The sequence below is a fragment of the Delphinus delphis genome, chromosome 9 (genome assembly GCF_949987515.2).
Source record: "Delphinus delphis chromosome 9, mDelDel1.2, whole genome shotgun sequence".
Taxonomy (NCBI): domain Eukaryota; kingdom Metazoa; phylum Chordata; class Mammalia; order Artiodactyla; family Delphinidae; genus Delphinus; species Delphinus delphis.
In genome coordinates, this window is record NC_082691.1 from 65792182 (window position 1) to 65810228 (window position 18047).

Below are 18047 nucleotides of genomic sequence, written 5' to 3' on the forward strand. Positions count from 1 at the left end.
TAAATGGGAGTGAAGAGACAGTCTATCTTACATAAAAATTCCAATTAATAAATGTGGAAGAAATGAGGAAAATACTGAAACAGAACACCACAGTAATATTTGTTGCAGGCAAGATCCATCAGTGGATAATAAAATCAGTGGAATAGAAACAAGATATTTTCATAATCTTAAAGTGTCTCCCCCAAATATTTATTAATTATAAAGGTAAAAATAGTGGAGAAACCTGGCAAATAGCACCTTAACCAAGTGATGGGAGTTAACATCACTGGTATAAGATACCAATATCATGAACTCCTGGATTATGATGTCCTAAGAAGGACACATCACTTCTGTGAATTCTGATCAAAAATGCATAAAACTCAATTTAATCATGAGAAAATAGCAAATTCTATAGAAAACCTAACTAATATTCTTCAAAAGTGTCAAAGTCATGAAAGACAAGGAGAGACTGAGGAATGATTCACATTGTTGGAGACTAAGCAGAGCTGACAACTACATGTGAGATCCTGGACAGGATCGTGGAAAAGGATGATAGGGAAAACAGGGTAACCCAAAGAAAGTCTGTAGGTTAATTATTGTTATTCTCTATTATTAGGTATTATAGCAATGTTAATTTCTTAGTTTTGATCATTATACTGTGGGTCATGTAAATTGTTAAATGTTAGGGGAAGGAACATCAAGTGTACACAGGAGCTCTCCTGTTCTATGTAACTTTTCTATAAGTCAAATTATTTCAAAATAAAAAAAGTTACAAGCAAAACATAAATCCTGGGTTTCCCTGGTGGCGCAGTGGTTGAGAGTCTGCCTGCCGATGCAGAGGACGCGGGTTCGTGCCCCGGCCCGGGAGGATCCCACATGCCGCGGAGTAGCTGGGCCCGTGAGCCATGGCCGCTGAGCCTGCGCGTCCGGAGCCTGTGCTCCGCAGCGGGAGAGGCCGCAGCAGTGAGAGGCCCGCGTACCGCAAAAAAAAAAAAACACAAAAAAACCAAAATAAATATGATGAGAGACTTCCCTGGTGGCACAGTGGTTAAGAATCCGCCTGACAATGCAGGGGACACAGGTTCGAGCTCTGGTCCAGGAAGATCCCACATGCTGCAGAGCAGCTAAGCCTGTGTGCCACAACTACTGAGCCTGCGCTCTAGCACCTGCGAGGCACAACTACTGAGCCCGGGCGCCTAGAGCCTGAGCTCCACAACAAAAAGAAGCCACCACGTTGAGAAGCCTATGCACCTCAACGAAGAGTAGTCCCTGGTCGCCGCAACTAGAGAAAGCCCGTGCACAGCAACGAAGACCCAACGCAGCCAAAAATAAATAAATAAATAAAAATAATTTTAAAAATATAAGTAATGCAAGGAAAAGAAAAAGTAATGCAAGTGTTAGAAGATATAAAAAAAGGATACCAGTTACAAACAGACTTTCTCCTTTCTCCTTGATTTAATCAGAAGTTTTCAATTAGAATGACAAAGAGAATAATTTTCTGAGTAAATAGATTTTATTTAAAGTTGTATCAGTTTGCCACCTAAAATCAGCACACAAATGCCCAAGGTAAGGGACCATTCTTTGTGGAAGGTGGCTCTATTCTAAAGGGACCAATCGAGTGAGGGCTTATGTGAGATTAGACAGCTCAGTCTGTCTTGATCATTCTCATGCCTTAAATGTCATCTCTTCTCTTCTGTAATCTCCTACCTCCTCTTGATTACCTCTCATTTCTCTCTCTAACCCCTATAGAATTATTTTTACTTCTTGTAACACTCCTTACTGCATACCTCTTTAATAGCACTTAAAATATAAATTCATCATTATTTTTCTCCAATTCTGTGTCCTTCACTTAAATTTTAATTATGTAGGGCATCAGGGAGTGTATAATAGCATATTTATACCTCCAGACCTCTTACCAGTATCTAACAAGATGGTAGGCCCACAACAAACTGTTGAATTATTAAACTAAGAAAATTACAGAAATTAGAGGGGGAGAAACGAACAGTGTGATTTTCTGCCATCCTTGAAGCCATGATTTTGTCCTCACCTGTGTCTGACAAGCTTATTATTATTCAGATCCTTTATAAAATCTTCCCAAACACACATGAGGGTTCTCCATGAAGATGAAAAGTAAATAGCAATCCTTTCTTCAGAAGCTCTCAGAATTAATTTGCTTCCTCAAGCAATTATAATATATCACTCTTCCTTTGCAGAATATTTGCTAAAACATGGTTGGATGCCTCCATTGTAGATGTTATTGCCATATTTTTGTGGCTTGCTTATAAAGTGAGGTCAGTGCTAAGGTCACTTCTCTGTACCTGGGTGATGATCTCTGCTCTCCACAGAAAGGATGAGGGCCTGTCCTAGCTGACATTAGGTTAAGATGGTACAGGATGGCAAAGGAAACACACTACAGAGCAATATTCTTTTTTTTTTTAAGGAAAGCTAATTAAAAAAAAATATTTATTAATTAATTTATTTTTGGCTGCACCATGTCTTCATTGCAGCATGCGGGATCTTTTTAGTGTGGCATGTGGGATCTTTAGTTGCAGTATGTGGACTTCTTAGTTGCGGCATGCATGTGGGATCTAGTTCCTCGACCAGGGCTCGAACCTGGGCCCCCTGCATTGGGAGCGCAGAGTCCTACCCACTGGACCACCAGGGAAGTCTCAGAACAATATTTTTACTAGAAGCCAGAAATGTAACCTTCCTTGGACATCTCTTGAGATGGTTAGTAGCAGTTTCTTTTGAGTATATAATTATGTCTAGATAGAAGTCAACCTGTTAACAACTATTGCATTTGAGAACAAGATTCAACATATGAGTACAAGACCTAACATGGGGGCACATGGCAAGCATCCCTGAGATACTGAGCTAAAATTACCTCTACCTTATGAAATTATTATACAGAAATCAATAGCTTTCATACACACAAAAAACACATAAGAAATATAATGGAGGGACTTCCCTGGTGGTGCAGTGTATAAGACTTCACACTCCCAGTGCAGGGGACCCAGGGTTCGATCCCTGGTCAGAGAACTAGATCCCACATGCATGCTGCAGCTAAGAGTTTGTGTGCCACAACTAAAGAGCCTGCCTGCTGCAACTAAGACCCAGAGCAACCAAATAAATAAATAAAATATTTTAAAAATGTATATAATGGAAGAAAAGAATCTGTTATAATAAGCCATAATATATATATATAATTCTTCATTCATTATAAACGTTACTAGAACTTTAAAACCACACTCAGATACCAGTTTTCTCCTATCAGACAGGCAAAAACCCAAACATTTTACAACATGCTCTGTTGGCATAGCTGTCAGAAAACAGGTACTCTTATACATATAGTATAAAGTGACATAGCCCCTATGGAAGATAATTTGGCAATAGTGCAAAATTACAAATGCATTTATTTTTAGCTTCCCAATGCCTATTCTGGAAGTTTATGCTTTATACCAGCAATGTGTAAAGTAGCTGATGTGCACTGTTACTCATTTCAGCATTGTTAGTAATAGCAGACAGCTGGGGGAAAAATCAAGCATTCATCAAAAGATGCTCTGTACAAAACATATTTGTACAAAAACAAATTATATAGCTCTCAATTGAGGGACATTTTACAAAATACCTGACTGGTATTCCTCAAAGCTGTCAAGGTCAACAAAACCAAGGAAAGTCTAAGAAACTCTCACGACCAAGAGGAACCTAAGGAGACATGATGAGTAAATGTAATATGATTTCCTGGAACAGAAAATGGTAAAACTAAGGAAATCTGAACAAAATATAGACTTTAGTTAATATTAATGTATTGATACTAGCTCAATAATTGTAACAAGTGTACCATGCTAAAATAAAATGTTAATAATAGGGGAAAACAAATAGATGGGAATTCTCTGTATTATATTCACAATATTTTTGTAAATATAAAACTGTTCTTAAGAAATGAAAGTTAGGGCTTCCCTGGTGGCGCAGTGGTTGAGAGTCCGCCTGCCGATGCAGGGGACACGGGTTCGTGCCCCGGTCCGGGAAGATCCCACATGCCGCGGAGTGGCTGGGCCCGTGAGCCATGGCCGCTGAGCCTGTGCGTCCGGAGCCTGTGCTCTGCAGCGGTAGAGGCCACAGCAGTGAGAGGCCCGCGTAACGCAAAAAAAAAAAAAAAAAAGAAAAAGAAAAGAAATGAAAGTTATTAACAAAAATAAATTATGAGATAGCCATGTGATGGGATAATTCTATGAAACATTCAAGAAAGAAAAAGGAAGTTCTTTCTGAACTGATAAGGAAAGATCTGCAAGGTTGTAAAGTGAAAAGAGCAGTTGTATAAGCACCTGTATTTGTCTAAAGAAACCATGTGTGCACACACAATACCTGATAACAGTGGTCACCTGTCAGGGCTAGAGTAGGAAAAACAGGGTGGATGGAGAATACACACACACACACACACACACACACACACACACACACACACACACACACACACACACACACACACACACACACACACACTATGTGAATGGAATACCTAGTTAACTAATTAAGTTAACTCCTGCCTATAGGACCCTCTGTGAATGAGCGGTGAGATGGACTCCTGGGTAAAATGTGATTATTGCTGAGAACTCCCTTCCCCAAGTGATGAATCTTTCTACCCTCTGCATCTCTATAAAATCATTTTAAAAATAAGTATAAAATAAAAATCAAACTGATTTGAGCCTGCCAAACTTATACGAACCCAAACACCTAAACCACTTTAACTAAAAAATCATGTTACCCCTCCATAAAATCCTCAATTTCTTTTTCTGTAAAGTGAGGGTGGGCTCAAATAAAATTTTCTGTTTTGAAAAATTCTTATCATTGATTGAAAGAAAGACAATTCACGGGTAGGAGAGAGGGAAGAATGGCAGATTCATGAAAAACTTTGAAATGAAGAGCAAGATAATGAAAGTTTGTTATTTTTTAAAAATATTAACAGAATCAAGTTCTGTTCTACCTCTAGGAAGATATTCCTTCACTGAGTATTTTAACGGTAGATAGAGGGACATAATAATTTGAAATTGGAAGTTTCTCATTTAGAAAAAAAAACGCTAGTGATTGGAAGAGTAAGATTCATTTTACCTTTATTTCAAAGAACTTTTAGAAACAATTCAAATGGAAAGGCATTTAATTATATGAGCTTCACAATGACATTATCTTCAAATGAGGCCCACCTCCTAACATTTGAGGTGGTCAAGGTCAAAAGTACACATTGGGGTCAACAGCCACTATATCTAAATACTTTAAAGTGATAAATCAAGCTAGCAAATTGTTAAATAGATATTTAAACACTCCTATCTTGACATCTTCATAACAACCTAAAAGATTAGGTTTGAATTTAGATTTCTCAGACTCTTCAGAGTTCCACAGCAGATAATAACAGGAAGGAGGAGGAGAGCTGAACCCTAGCCTCTGACCTGTGACTTATCCATCCTTGGGAGGATAAAGGTGGAAAAGAAGCCATGGAAGTTGCTTGGACCAGGTGACCTTGGAATTCCTCTGTCCAGGTTACCCCACATGTGGTCTGATAGAGGACACACAGGCTCTGAGTAGGCAATTCCCCTTAGCAACACAGACATCTCACTCCATGGCCAGGGATAAGGCCAAAGGAAGGCAAAGGTAGGGTCCTCAGAAGTTTGGGGACCAGGGTCAGGGATTTCTCATCCTGGTCTAAGGGTGATACTGCTTCAGATACTTCTTAGTGATCAGTCATCAGATGAGGGAATAAAGAGTAAAGCTTTCATTCTTTTGGGTCCCTTGAAATATCATTTTGCGGGCTTCCCTGGTGGCACAGTGGTTGAGAGTCCGCCTGCCGATGCAGGGAACACGGGTTCATGCCCCGGTCCGGGAAGATCCCACATGCCGCGGAGCGGCTGGGCCCGTGAACCATGGCCGCTGAGCCTGCGCGTCCGGAGCCTGTGCTCCGCAACGGGAGAGGCCACAGCAGTGAGAGGCCCGCGTACCGAAAATAAATAAATAAATAAATAAAAACAAAAAAGAAATATCATTTTGCAGTGGAGATTTTTATTATGATAATATTAATTGACAAATGGAGAAAAATCAAAAGATGGAAAGATTTGTCTTTTGGTATCATGCAATATTGAGATTTTCTGAAATTCAAGGTCATATTAAAATAAAGCAGAATTGGTTGATTTTTATTATTATTTAGTGCAGTTTTTACATAGTGTGTGATTTAAAACGTAATCCCTAGAGAGGAGGGAGGGAGGGTAGCGAGAATGGAGACTTTTACCCTTCAGTTGGTACTACTCTTGACCGTTGGATTTTTTATTTTTATCATGTAGATATATTGCATATATGTTAAAACAACAACAAAAATTAAAGAGCTTCTAATAGTCCCATAAGCAAATACAGAATTTTGAATGTTGAATTTAATTATCATCTATATTTCTTTTGGTTCCCAGATGAAGCATTACCAACACAACATATTAGGCAAAGTGATAAATACAAAAACTCTATTTTTTCTTAATGGCAACATTCATATTTGAAGCAAGCTGTCAGTAGCAAACAGCTTTGCTTGAGTAGCCTGGCTTAGCAGATGTCTTTGTTAGGAATGTGACAATTATCACCATTATTTATTTCACTGAATATCAAGTGGTACAGAGGGAAGCCAAGTCCTCCTCAATAGTGCATGTGGTTAATTACATCATGCTCTCCTCACATGCCTTATTCTTTGTTACTTGCTCTTGAAATTATCATAAAAAGACATATCTGACTGACTTAAAACCAAATGCAGTTCAAAGTTACTATCAGCTATCACACAAAACTATGTAGACTACATGGGGAAAAGGAAATTTTTTTTTCCAGCCAATTTACTTGCTGTTTAATAGTATTAGGTAACATTTTTTGAGGGCTTAGTCTATACCAGAGAGTGAGTAAGCATTTTACATGCATTATCTCTCTTCATTATAATCAGAAACTCCCCTGATATTTGCATATATATTCTTTCACCTACACTGTGCTGTCCTTTTAACATGTTATTATTTGTTACACTAGTCAATGACTTGTTTTGATATTATAAAAATCATGAATTTTTATCCATTGAATATTTCCAACTATGGAAGTTCTATTATGAATGGAAAATTTATATTACAATAAAGACCAAATCATTGAGGAAAAAAACATAAAAATCTTGCTCCCCCAAATAAGCTAAATTTTATTCTTAATTCTATAAATTTACTTAAGGCAACTCTTTCTATAGAATTCAAGAATTCAATAAACAATAAAGCACTCACTATGGGAGCACTTTATATTCATTAGGTTGGATAGAAAAATGAATTTAGTCTGTCCCTCTCTTCTTTTTTTTTTTTTTTTTGCGGTACGCGGGCCTCTCACTGTTGTGGCCTCTCCCGTTGTGGAGCACAGGCTCCGGACACGCAGGCTCAGCGACCATGGCTCACGGGCCTAGCCGCTCCGCAGCATGTGGGATCTTCCCGGACCAGGGCACGAACCCGTGTTCCCTGCATCGGCAGGCGAACTCTCAACCACTGTGCCACCAGGGAAGCCCTGTCCCTCTCTTCTAAGTGTATGGTCTAATGGAGAAGAGAAACAAACAATTGGATGCCAAACTAATTGTGCTAAATTCTGTGTTCCAGATATCAACCAAGTACTTAATAATGCGGGGAGGCTGTTGTTTTGACTTTGGTGGTGGAGAAAGAGCATTTTGGAGGAGAATGATGTGAATTAGGCTTTGAAGACCAGGTAAACTTACAAAAGCTGATCTGGAAGGAAGGGTGAGTGACAGAGGAAATAGTTTAAAAAAAGCAACTGAGCATAGGACCTGTTTGGACTTGTCGCATGCCAGGGTGCAAGAATTTAGTGGGAGATAAGGCTAGAGTGATGGATTTAGACCAAATCATGGAGGGCTTTGACAGTAGAAGGCAATGGGTAGGAAAAGAAAGTCCGAGCTCAAAGTGACACACCTTTGGAAGATGACTAGCACTAGTGTTCAGAAAAGCCAACATTTAAGGTATTACTGGGGAAAGACAATTAAATGAACCAAAGAAAGGGAAAGGGTTATTGTTGTTGTTTAATGCAAAAGCACTTAACATGTGAATAGCAAAGTTGATTTGCTATTATTCCACTAAATGGAGGAAAAACAAACTGAAAACAAGGAGACCATTTAGGAGGCTATGCAATGGTCCAGGCAAGAATTAATGAGTTTCTGAAGAAAGGTAGTAAACAGAGGAGATTGATTTGAAAGATAATGGTGGAAACAGATCCCATTGGGTTGATTAGCCAAGATCAAAAACCCAGGAGTGGGGCTTCCCTGGTAGCGCAGTGGTTGAGAGTCCGCCTGCCGATGCAGGAGACACAGGTTCGTGCCCCAGTCTGGGAAGATCCCACATGCCGTGGAGCGGCTAGGCCTGTGAGCCATGGCCGCTGAGCCTGTGCATCCGGAGCCTGTGCTTCACAATGGGAGAGGCCACAACAGTGAGAGGCCCGCATACCGCAAAAAAGAAAACAACAACAAAAAACCCAGGAGTGAAAAGTGATGAGTTTAATTTAGATCAGACTTAATACATCAGTGTGGGATGCTCAGCATATAGTTAGGAACAGGGTGTAAATAAGGGAAGACAGATAAGGGCTAAAGGTACAGAGCTGGGAGTCAGTCTTAAAAAGAGGATAGCTAGATAGATCAAGCTGTAGAATAGGATGAGATTACCAAGGGACTGTCAAGACTTAAAGTAGAGAGGACTGAACACTGAATCTTCAGATTAAAGGGCTTGTTTTAAGGCAGGGAAGGTGTGAGGCAGGTTAGGAATCTTGGGAGAAAACTAAACAGAAGCAGTCCATGAGGCAGGAGGACCAAAAGAATGTAATGTGGGCTGCAGTGGAGATGAGAGTTCTAGTAAGAAGAGGGTGGTCAATGTTGTCAAATTCTGCTGAAAACAGAATTTGAGCAGAAGGTCTACGAAGATGTTTTGGCTTTAAGACTTTCCATAGGCTGATGGCGCTGAGGATCAAGAGGGAGAAGAAACCAAGGTAGATGAAGAGGAAGATGATCGACAGAAATAGCATGAACAGAAATTAGAATCAAGGGAGAGTATTAGGCCAGGAAAGAAAGGTTTGTAGATATCAAGGGGGGTTGGGGGATGCACAGAAAATGGAAGGGGAGTAGATGAAGGGGAGAAAATGGAAGGGCATCAAAGTCAAGAAGGACCCAGGGAGGGAGGAGAGAAAAGGAGAGATGGAAACACTGGCCTTAGAAGGAAATCAGGAAAAGTCTTCAGAGACTGGAGGGAAGACAAAAGGAATGGGTGGTAATTTGAACAGAATGAAATTTATGTAGTATTCATATCAGGTGTTCTCCAGCTTCCCATAATGTAGGTAGCAAAAGAGGGTGGAGGTAGGCGTAGAAATTGAAAGGGAGTACAGAAGATTGGAACAACAGCTATGTGTATTATAAGGGTGAATTGATGATAGGTAAGAAAAGGAATTCCCAGGGTTATTGAATTCCCAGACATATTGGAAAAATATATTTTAGAGCATCCAATCAACCTGGTTATGTCTATTTTCTCCAGAATTGTTCAGCTGCCTAGAAAAGGAACAAGAAGAAACAGATGGTTGGCCTAACCAGGTCTGGAGATTGACACGACAGTTGTGAACCAAGATGAGTGAAATAAGTCATTAGGTTGCAGGTCCGGCGAGCACAGTGGGAAGAACTGTCCCTGAGATTCCTCAGGTAGGTGGCTTGGGACATCCTGAGAGGCCAGGAAGGCTGGCAAATGGAGAAAGAGCAAAGGGTATGGGCCTGAAAGTGTGAAGGATGGGTCAGAAAAAAGTGAGGTAATAGGAGAGATAGACAGATAGTGGTCAGAGGAAACTTTTCAAGTTTGAGAGTCTCAAATGTGGAGACGTTATGGATGATGGTGAAAACTAAGGTGTGGCGACACTAAGGGAGATCTGAGGCAGAATGAGATGGAGCCACAGAGCTCAAGGCAAAGGAACTGATAGGTCAGAGAGTTAGAAAGATTATCAACATGGAATTTGAATCCCAAGGGAAAAATACACTGGCTATAGGTGAGATTTTTTTTATACGACTAAAAACACATTAATGTGATATTAAAACACATGAGCAGCTAGAAAAATACTTGGAAGGAAGACATTCAACCTTGTTCATTCAATAAATACATATTGAGCTGTGGGTTTAATGTGAAACTATATGCAATAAACATGATGTGGTGGATTCCTCCCAAGCAATGGTTTCATTAAGATTAAGATTTTGCTTCCCACTGTCAAAGAGTATAACTTAGAACCTGATGACCTCATACTAAAAATGGAAAATACAGGGCTTCCCTGGTGGCGCAGTGGTTGAGAGTCTGCCTGCTGATGCAGGGGACATGGGTTCGTGCCGCGGTCCGGGAAGATCCCACACGCCGCGGAGTGGCTGGGCCCGTGAGCCATGGCCGCTGCGCGTCCGGAGACTGTGCTCCGCAACGGGAGAGGCCACAACAGTGAGAGGCCCGTGTACCGCAAAAAAAAAAAAAAAAAAGGGAAAATACAAACTTGGAAGAAAGAAAACGGTAGAAAAGCTAAACCTTGTCACATCATCATATACTTAAATGAATGGTTGAACCAAGTAAATAATAGTGATTCCCAGGAAATTACTCATATTCAGCATGAAACTACTAACCACTCCCTAATGTTTTGGCTTAGAGTATAAACTCACACTCAGAGACTCTTTCTACAGTCGATGAACCCAGACCTGCAGCCTCTCTCACTCGGTTGTCATAATACTAGCTTGGTGGTGGGATATCTGTAGTCATGAATGCAGGAACCACAGTAAACTGGGCTCACTGGTCCTTTGTAGCCCAGATGGGGACACAGCCACAATTTTCTAAAGTTCTAAAAATAGGTTGTTTTTTTAGAGACAAGTACTCTATTATATACACTCATCAGGAGATTGTGCAGAGTTTGGGATGTTGTAATCATCCAACTCAAAGAGGAATTGTTAGCCAGATGTTGAAAAATATATGCAAATTGGCTCTGGGAGTACACGTTATCTCTAAATCTTCTCAAAGAATGTTGACCTAGTCCTAAAGCATTTATTTACACATTCTTTTCAAACCATCTTTAAACTCAGAAGCCCCATTTTGCATCACATAGGTTAGTCCAATATAGACAGTGTTGATAATTATTGAAGCTGTGTGATGGATATGAAGATTTACTATACTCTTCTCCCTACTTTAAATATGTTTGAAACTTTCCATACTAACAAGTTTTGTTTTAAAGGCAAAAAAGGAGATAAGTCCTTTTATTGTGCTTGTATAGCAATGAGACCCCTTTCTTGCTTTTCCCCTTCCTGCTGACATACACTGTAACCTATCAGAAATTGCTTATCCCAGTTCCATTTTTTCCAGAACAAATTAGAATGTACTAACGTTAAGATTTGAATGGTATAACATCATTATTATTTCAAATATTCCTTCACGCTTCATAAAACTCTTCCATATGCTGTCATTTCATTTACTTCCATGGAACTTCTGTACTCACAGGCATTCTTCCAAATAGTTGCTATCCCAAAAGAAAACAGGCTTTAATCATTCAGTAACCAATCTTCATCGAACATCTAGTATGTGCCATTATTTTAACATTATTTTTAAATTCCATGGCTAAATATCTTTGTAAGGAAAAAAATAACACCCAACAGAAAACTTTTATTTGCTCCATAAACATTTATTAAGCACCCACTATCTGCAAGGTAGATACTCCAGTCTTGGCTACACATCATGCTAGGAACTTCTGCATTGAAGCAAGAATGGGTGATGGTTAGTGAGATGGCCCTTGCAATGAGGGAAGAGGAGCTTTTTAAAGAACGCATATCTCCAGGCTCTGCACACAGAGAAGTTTAGGTCTGGGTGGTTCCAAAAGGGTTGGGAACCCCTGGTCTAACTCACCAAGTCTGACGGGAACCAGAGCAGACTCTAGTCTTACTGAAGCTGGCACTGCCATCTATGGAGTGTAGTCGGTGGGTGTAAAGCAGGCAGGATACGTGTTTGCAGCTTCATCCTGATGCTGAAAAGGATAAGAAAACAGGGTGCAAGCCTAGAGAAAAACTCAGCAGGATTTGGACAAGTGGTCAGGACTCGGAGCTGACTGGGCTTAGGTTCAAGGCTGGGCTTTGGTCCTGGTGGAATTCTCAGCAGGGACCCAGAAAGGATTGATTGTATATTCATTCGGTCCCTTTTGTGTAACAGGCACTGTGCAAAGCTCTTTACTTACAAAATCTCATTTTATCCTCATGACAGCCCTGTGAGACAGGTTGACTTGCCCAAGGTCAGATGGCCAGTAAGTGGATGAGTTGTATTTGAACCTAAGTCTATTCTGAATGCAAAACCTATACTCTTTCTGTCTCTCTGTGGTATCTACAGGGACTGGGGCAAAGGCTTGCCAGGCTTACACAGGGGTGATAGCTAGGAAGATCATTTGACAGTAAAGGACTCTGCTCACATGAGGCATCAGGCAGCTGACTATTTCCATCCTCACTCCACTCACTAGTGGTTAAAATAAATTCCCAGTGACTCGTGACTGACAGGGTTCTCATTATTCCCAGATTATGTCCTAGGCAGCGTAGTAAAATTGGCAAATTTGTCTTTGTGTCCCCAGCATCCCCAATTTTACCTGTTTCTTCCCCAATCCCTGAGAAGGGGCCTACTGTCCTCATGATCTTCACCTCCATTCACATCAAGTAGTACATGTCTGATGACAGATGAAAGCATTTTGCTTTTGGGACCTACTGCTTTCGAACAAAGAGCAGGCAGTTAGAGGAATGACGTTGATATCAGAGGCAGGAGCTAGGAAGGATTGGGGAGATATGCTGAATTCCCTGAAATCACACTTGTAGATAGGTGGTAGCACATTCAAATGGATCCTATTGCTGCCTGAAGAGGAATGATAACATTTCAGGGGATGGGATGATCAAGAGTCCTGCTGCTCTAGAGATTCTCTTGAAGTACTTTTCATCCCACAGTACCAGCCTATCTGTACAAAGTCCTCATTTTCACAGGAAACAATACATATGTGTGTGCTTCTCACAGAGATGGTAATCAGTGGGCATAATCCATCAAAGCCTCTTTCTTTTGATAACTGAAGTTATAGACCCAGACACTGCTTTATCAATATTCCAAATACCAGTACTGCTCTCCCCTACAATCAACAGAGTAAACAAGAGTGGCTCTCCTGGTACTCACCCACCACCCTTCAATCATTGTTAATGAGAACCCAAAATTCTGGAATTTTCCTCGACTTATCAAAATCACTTGTAAGTCCAAAAATGTTCTGGCAAATATTTTTGATTAGTGGCTATGAAATATGGATAGATGGATGGATGGGTGGATGGATGGATGGATAGATACATAGATTGATTTAGATTTAAAGGTGGTAGCTTGGGGCTTCCCTGGTGGCGCAGTGGTTAAGAACTCCTGCCAATACAGGGGATACGGGCTTAAGCCCTGGTCCGGGAAGATCGCACATGCTGTGGAGCAACTAAGCCCATGCGCCACAACTACTGAAGCCCGCGTGCTAAGAGCCCGTGCTCCGCAACAAGAGAAGCCCCCGCTCACCGCAACTAGAGAAAGCTCGGGCACGGCAACAAAGACCCAATGCAGCCAAAAATAAATAAATAAAAATAAATAAACTTTATAAAGGTGGTAGTGTGCTGAAATAATATAGTAATGACCTGTAAATGTGATAACATTAACCTGGATGACAATTTTCTGTATCCTGTATATAAAACAGAACAGTAATTTTATAAGGCAACATAGTAAAGTAGACCAAAGGTTTTTTTTTTAGGTTTTTGACTGCACCCCATGGCATGTGGGATCTTAGTTCCCCAACCAGGGATCAGACCCGTTCCTCCTGCATTGGAAGTACAGACTCTTAACCACTGGACCGACCGCCGGGGAAGTCCTTTCATTGCTTATTAACTGTGCAACTTTTGTAAATTACTTGACTTCTCTGAGCCTTGATTTCTGCCATGATAAAATCAAAATGGTAAAACTTGCCTGAAGAAGTTTTTTGTGAGGACTGCGTGTAATATATGATATGTTAAGTCCCTAACAATGCCTGGGACGTAGGGACTCAAACTTTTTTGTTGAATGAATAAATAGTAGATGCTCAATACAGGCCATTTTTGTTATATTTTTACAGTATTTGTCAAACTTCATAGGCTTTAAACCTGTCTATACCATGTTCCTCATTAATGCTTTCATATTTTAACTACAAAAGCAAACACATCTGTTGCAAAAATTCAGATTATATAAGTGTACAAATAAAAAGTGAAAGGCCCTACTTCCATACCTTAGAGGTAACTACTGTTAAGAGTTTGATATATATTTTTTCAGACCTTTTTCTAGGCCTATACAAATATATGATATAATTTCTAAACATGAGTTTATACTATACACAGTGTTCTGTTACTTGAGTTTTTTATATAAGATCTTGGACATCTTTCCAGATGCAGTATTCTATTTGTATGGGTTAGACTGTAATTTATTATACAAATCTCCTATAAATAGACAATTATGTTATTTACTATTTTTTGCTGTTTCACCAGTGTTGCAATAAACATCCTTATGAAAAATTTTTTTGGCATATATGCTAGTTATTTTTCTAGGATAAATTTCTAGAAGAGGAATAGCCTAGTCAAAGGACACACACACACACACACACACACACACACACACACATATATTTTTTTTTTAAGGGTTAAACTATAGGTACAGGCTCTTTTAATTTATTTTATTTTTATTTATTTTTGGCTGTGTTGGGGCTTCGTTGCTGTGCGTGGGCTTTCTCTAGTTGCAGAGAGCAGGGGCTACACTTCGTTGCGGTGCGCGGGCTTCTCATTGCTGTGGCTTCTCTTGTTGTGGAGCACGGGCTCTAGGCACACGGACTTCAGAAGTTGTGGCTTGCAGGCTCTAGAGCGCAGGCTCAGTAGTTGTGGTACACGGGCTTAGTTGCTCCGTGGCATGTGGGATCTTCCCAGACCAGGGCTCGAACCCGTGTCCCCTGCATTGGCAGACAGATTCTTAACCACTGCGCCACCAGGGAAGCCCCAGGACACACATATTAACTAGACTCTGCCAGCTTGCACGAAGAGTGTTATGGGCTGAATCATGTCCCCTCAAAATTCACGTTGAAGCCCTAATTCCCAGTACCTCCGAGTGTGACTGTATTTGGGCCTTTAAAGGGGGTGATTAAGTTAAAATGAGGCCATTAGGGTGGGCCCTAATCCAGTCTGACTGGTATCCTTATCAGAAGAGGAAATTTGGACAAAGAGACACTAGGGATGGGCATGCATAGAGGAAAGACCATGTGAGGACACAGAGAGAAGGCACTCATCTACAAGCCAAGGGGAGAGGCCTTTGGAGAAGGCAGTCACCTTGATCTTAGGCTTCAAGCCTCAGAACTATAAGAAAATAAATTTCTGTTGTTTAAACTACCCAGACTGTGGTATTTATTACAGCAGCCTGAGCAAACTAATACAGAGGGGTTTTTCTCAAGGTCCTTGTGGCCCTTCTGCTTTGAGCTGAGGTCCGTGTGGTATAAGCAAGCTGTTCAAGCCACTTGTTCCCTACTTTCTTCATCCCATGTCCTCTCTGTCCTTTCCTTTATTGTCCTCACTCTCCTTGCTCATTGCAGTTTATTTAAGAAGGGGTGTTTATTATGACCCTTGGGGGATTTGAAAGATGTTTGGATGTTTGTGAACAATTTGTTTTTTGATGTGCCTCATTCTGGTTGGTATGGCATTAAAATAACAGGAAGAAGATACTAAGGTATTTTCCCATTGATTTATCCTCCATTTTCATTATGTGAACTATGAAACAAAGAAAATCTTTTCCACATAATTTTGCTTACATTTCTTCCACTGATTGGCTAGGTCGAGTTCACACACCCCTTGAGACCTCATTTTAACACATTCCCTCTCCCTGACCATCCCTTCCCCCTCAGCCTTCATTATATCTGATGTGTGTGTTTCTGGGAGAAAGTAGGGAGGAAACTTGAAATTACCCCAGGATCCACATTCTGCTCTGCAGCCATCCTCAGTAACTTTCGCATATTTGACATTCTTTCAATTTCCTGAAGAAGAGTGACTCACCCAAAATTACACAGCCACAGTAGATGGAATAATTGGTCTCAAGGTCTCCTAATATTTCTTTCTTCCTTCAGCAATTCCTTTTACTTGTAAAGTGAGAGATTGCTTTACTGGAGACTGCTGTGTTCTAGAGACAAAAGGAAAGGAAGAGGGAAAGTACCTGCCATTGACTGAAAAAAGGGTTATACTTGTATGATCTCTTCATTCTGTGCATTTTCTTTTCAGAGTACACGTTGGTTGCTTATGTACCACACCACACCGTAGGTTTGGGGAGCTTGTGCTTACTTTTCCCCAACAGGGTAGTAATATATCTTAGGAGGCTAAGAGTCAGGCCTGCCTCTACTTCGAACTGATCAGGAGGGAGAGAGAAGGGTGAGAGGCAGCAAGGATGAAACAAGAGGAGTAAAGGTGGACCTTCTCTCTGCGCAACCTTGCTAACAGAAGTGTCAGCTAAGCCTTTCACTTGAGTGTCAGGATGATGCCAAAAGCAAACAAACACAGAAATCTCATGGGGATGTTAAAAAAAAAACAGATAAATCTATCTGGGGGTGAAGGGGAGATTGTATAGGAAAGTGTTTTTTGGTTTTGTTTTTTGCATGACTTTTTTCTTAATGTGTTTGTATGTGTGTCATGGAAGCTGAGGATAAATTAAAGAGCAAATATGAAGATAATAATCCTTCCTATTTGCAATACTCAAGTTCCATTTTTTGGTCCTTTTTTGGTGTAGCTTTTTCTACTCTATTCAGTTTCCTATGACACATATGAACCCTATAAACATATGCAATTATTTCCAAAACATTTTGGTATTTTCCAAAAAATTTGGGGTGTCTACTAGGTGCAAGGCATTATGCTGGGTTTGCACAAAATAAAAAGATAGCTAAGCTTTTGTCTATCCTTAGGGTCTGCAGTCTCAGTGTTCCTGGTGAATCTGAGGTTCTTGATGTCTCGTCGCAGGCAGAATTCAGTGAGAGACAAAGTGATAGGTAAGAAGTGGATTTATTTAGAGAGAAACACACTCCACAGACAGAGTATGGGCCATCTCAGAAGGTGAGAGGCCCCGAAATATGGCGTGGTTAGTTTTTATGGGCTGGGTAATTTCATAGGCTAATTAGTGGAAGGATTATTCCAATTATTTCAGGGAAGGGGTGGAGATTTCCAGGAATTGGGCCACCACCCACTTTTTGGCCTTTTATGGTTAGCCTTAGAACTGTCATGGCATTGGTGGGACTGTCATTTAGCATGCTAATGTATTACAATGAGAGTATGATAAGGCTCAAGGTCCATTAGAAGTCGAATATTCTGCCATCTTGGACCAGGTTGCTTTTAACCAGTTTTTGTCATGTCCTATGCCTATGTCATTTTTTTCAAGGGTGTGCCCTGCCCACTTCCTTCCTGTTTCAATAGCAAAAGTAATTCATGGTCATGTTAGCTCATAGATTTGTAAAAGCAGCTAAATTTTAGAAGAGAAAACATTTTAATTGTCTAATGCTCATTGACAGCATCTAAATGTCACTGACGTTTAGCTCAAACCAAAAACATTTTGAAATAATAAGCAATTAAATGAACACTTTTATCAGAAACAAGGATTTCAGAATAGTTTGCTCACTTGTATGTTGTAAATTGTAAAAGGAAAAGGGTTACACCCACACCATATGTGAACTATAGGACTATAAAGTGATATTAATATCATCTGCAATACATCTGCTTCATTTAAATGCAAATTCTAACATTTATAGTTTCAGTAGTTGGTCTCGTGGCCTTATACATAACATGAAAAAAATAATATTTGGGGAAGTTTTTGAATTTGTAGGTGGCTGATGTAGTTATAAGATTTCTTCCAATTCTTTTTTTTTTTTAAGAAGATGTTGGGGGTAGGAGTTTATTAATTTATTTATTTTTGCTGTGTTGGGTCTTCGTTTCCGTG

The 18047-nt window shown here is 40.2% G+C and overlaps 1 long non-coding RNA gene across 3 annotated transcripts in view; it reads left to right on the top strand.

Moving 5' to 3' along the window:
* LOC132431129 (uncharacterized) overlaps nucleotides 1–17585 on the top strand; it is a 46440-nt gene extending 28855 nt beyond the window's left edge. The window contains exons 3-5 of one of the 3 annotated variants that reach the window (XR_009520653.1): nucleotides 7620–7757; nucleotides 9549–9709; nucleotides 17023–17585. This is a non-coding gene — a long non-coding RNA (uncharacterized lncRNA). Of the gene's footprint in view, nucleotides 1–7619; nucleotides 7758–9548; nucleotides 10116–17022 lie in introns of those variants that run through there. The other 2 variants (XR_009520652.1, XR_009520651.1) reach the window with 2 other exon arrangements.
* Nucleotides 17586–18047: the final 462 nt, after the last annotated feature.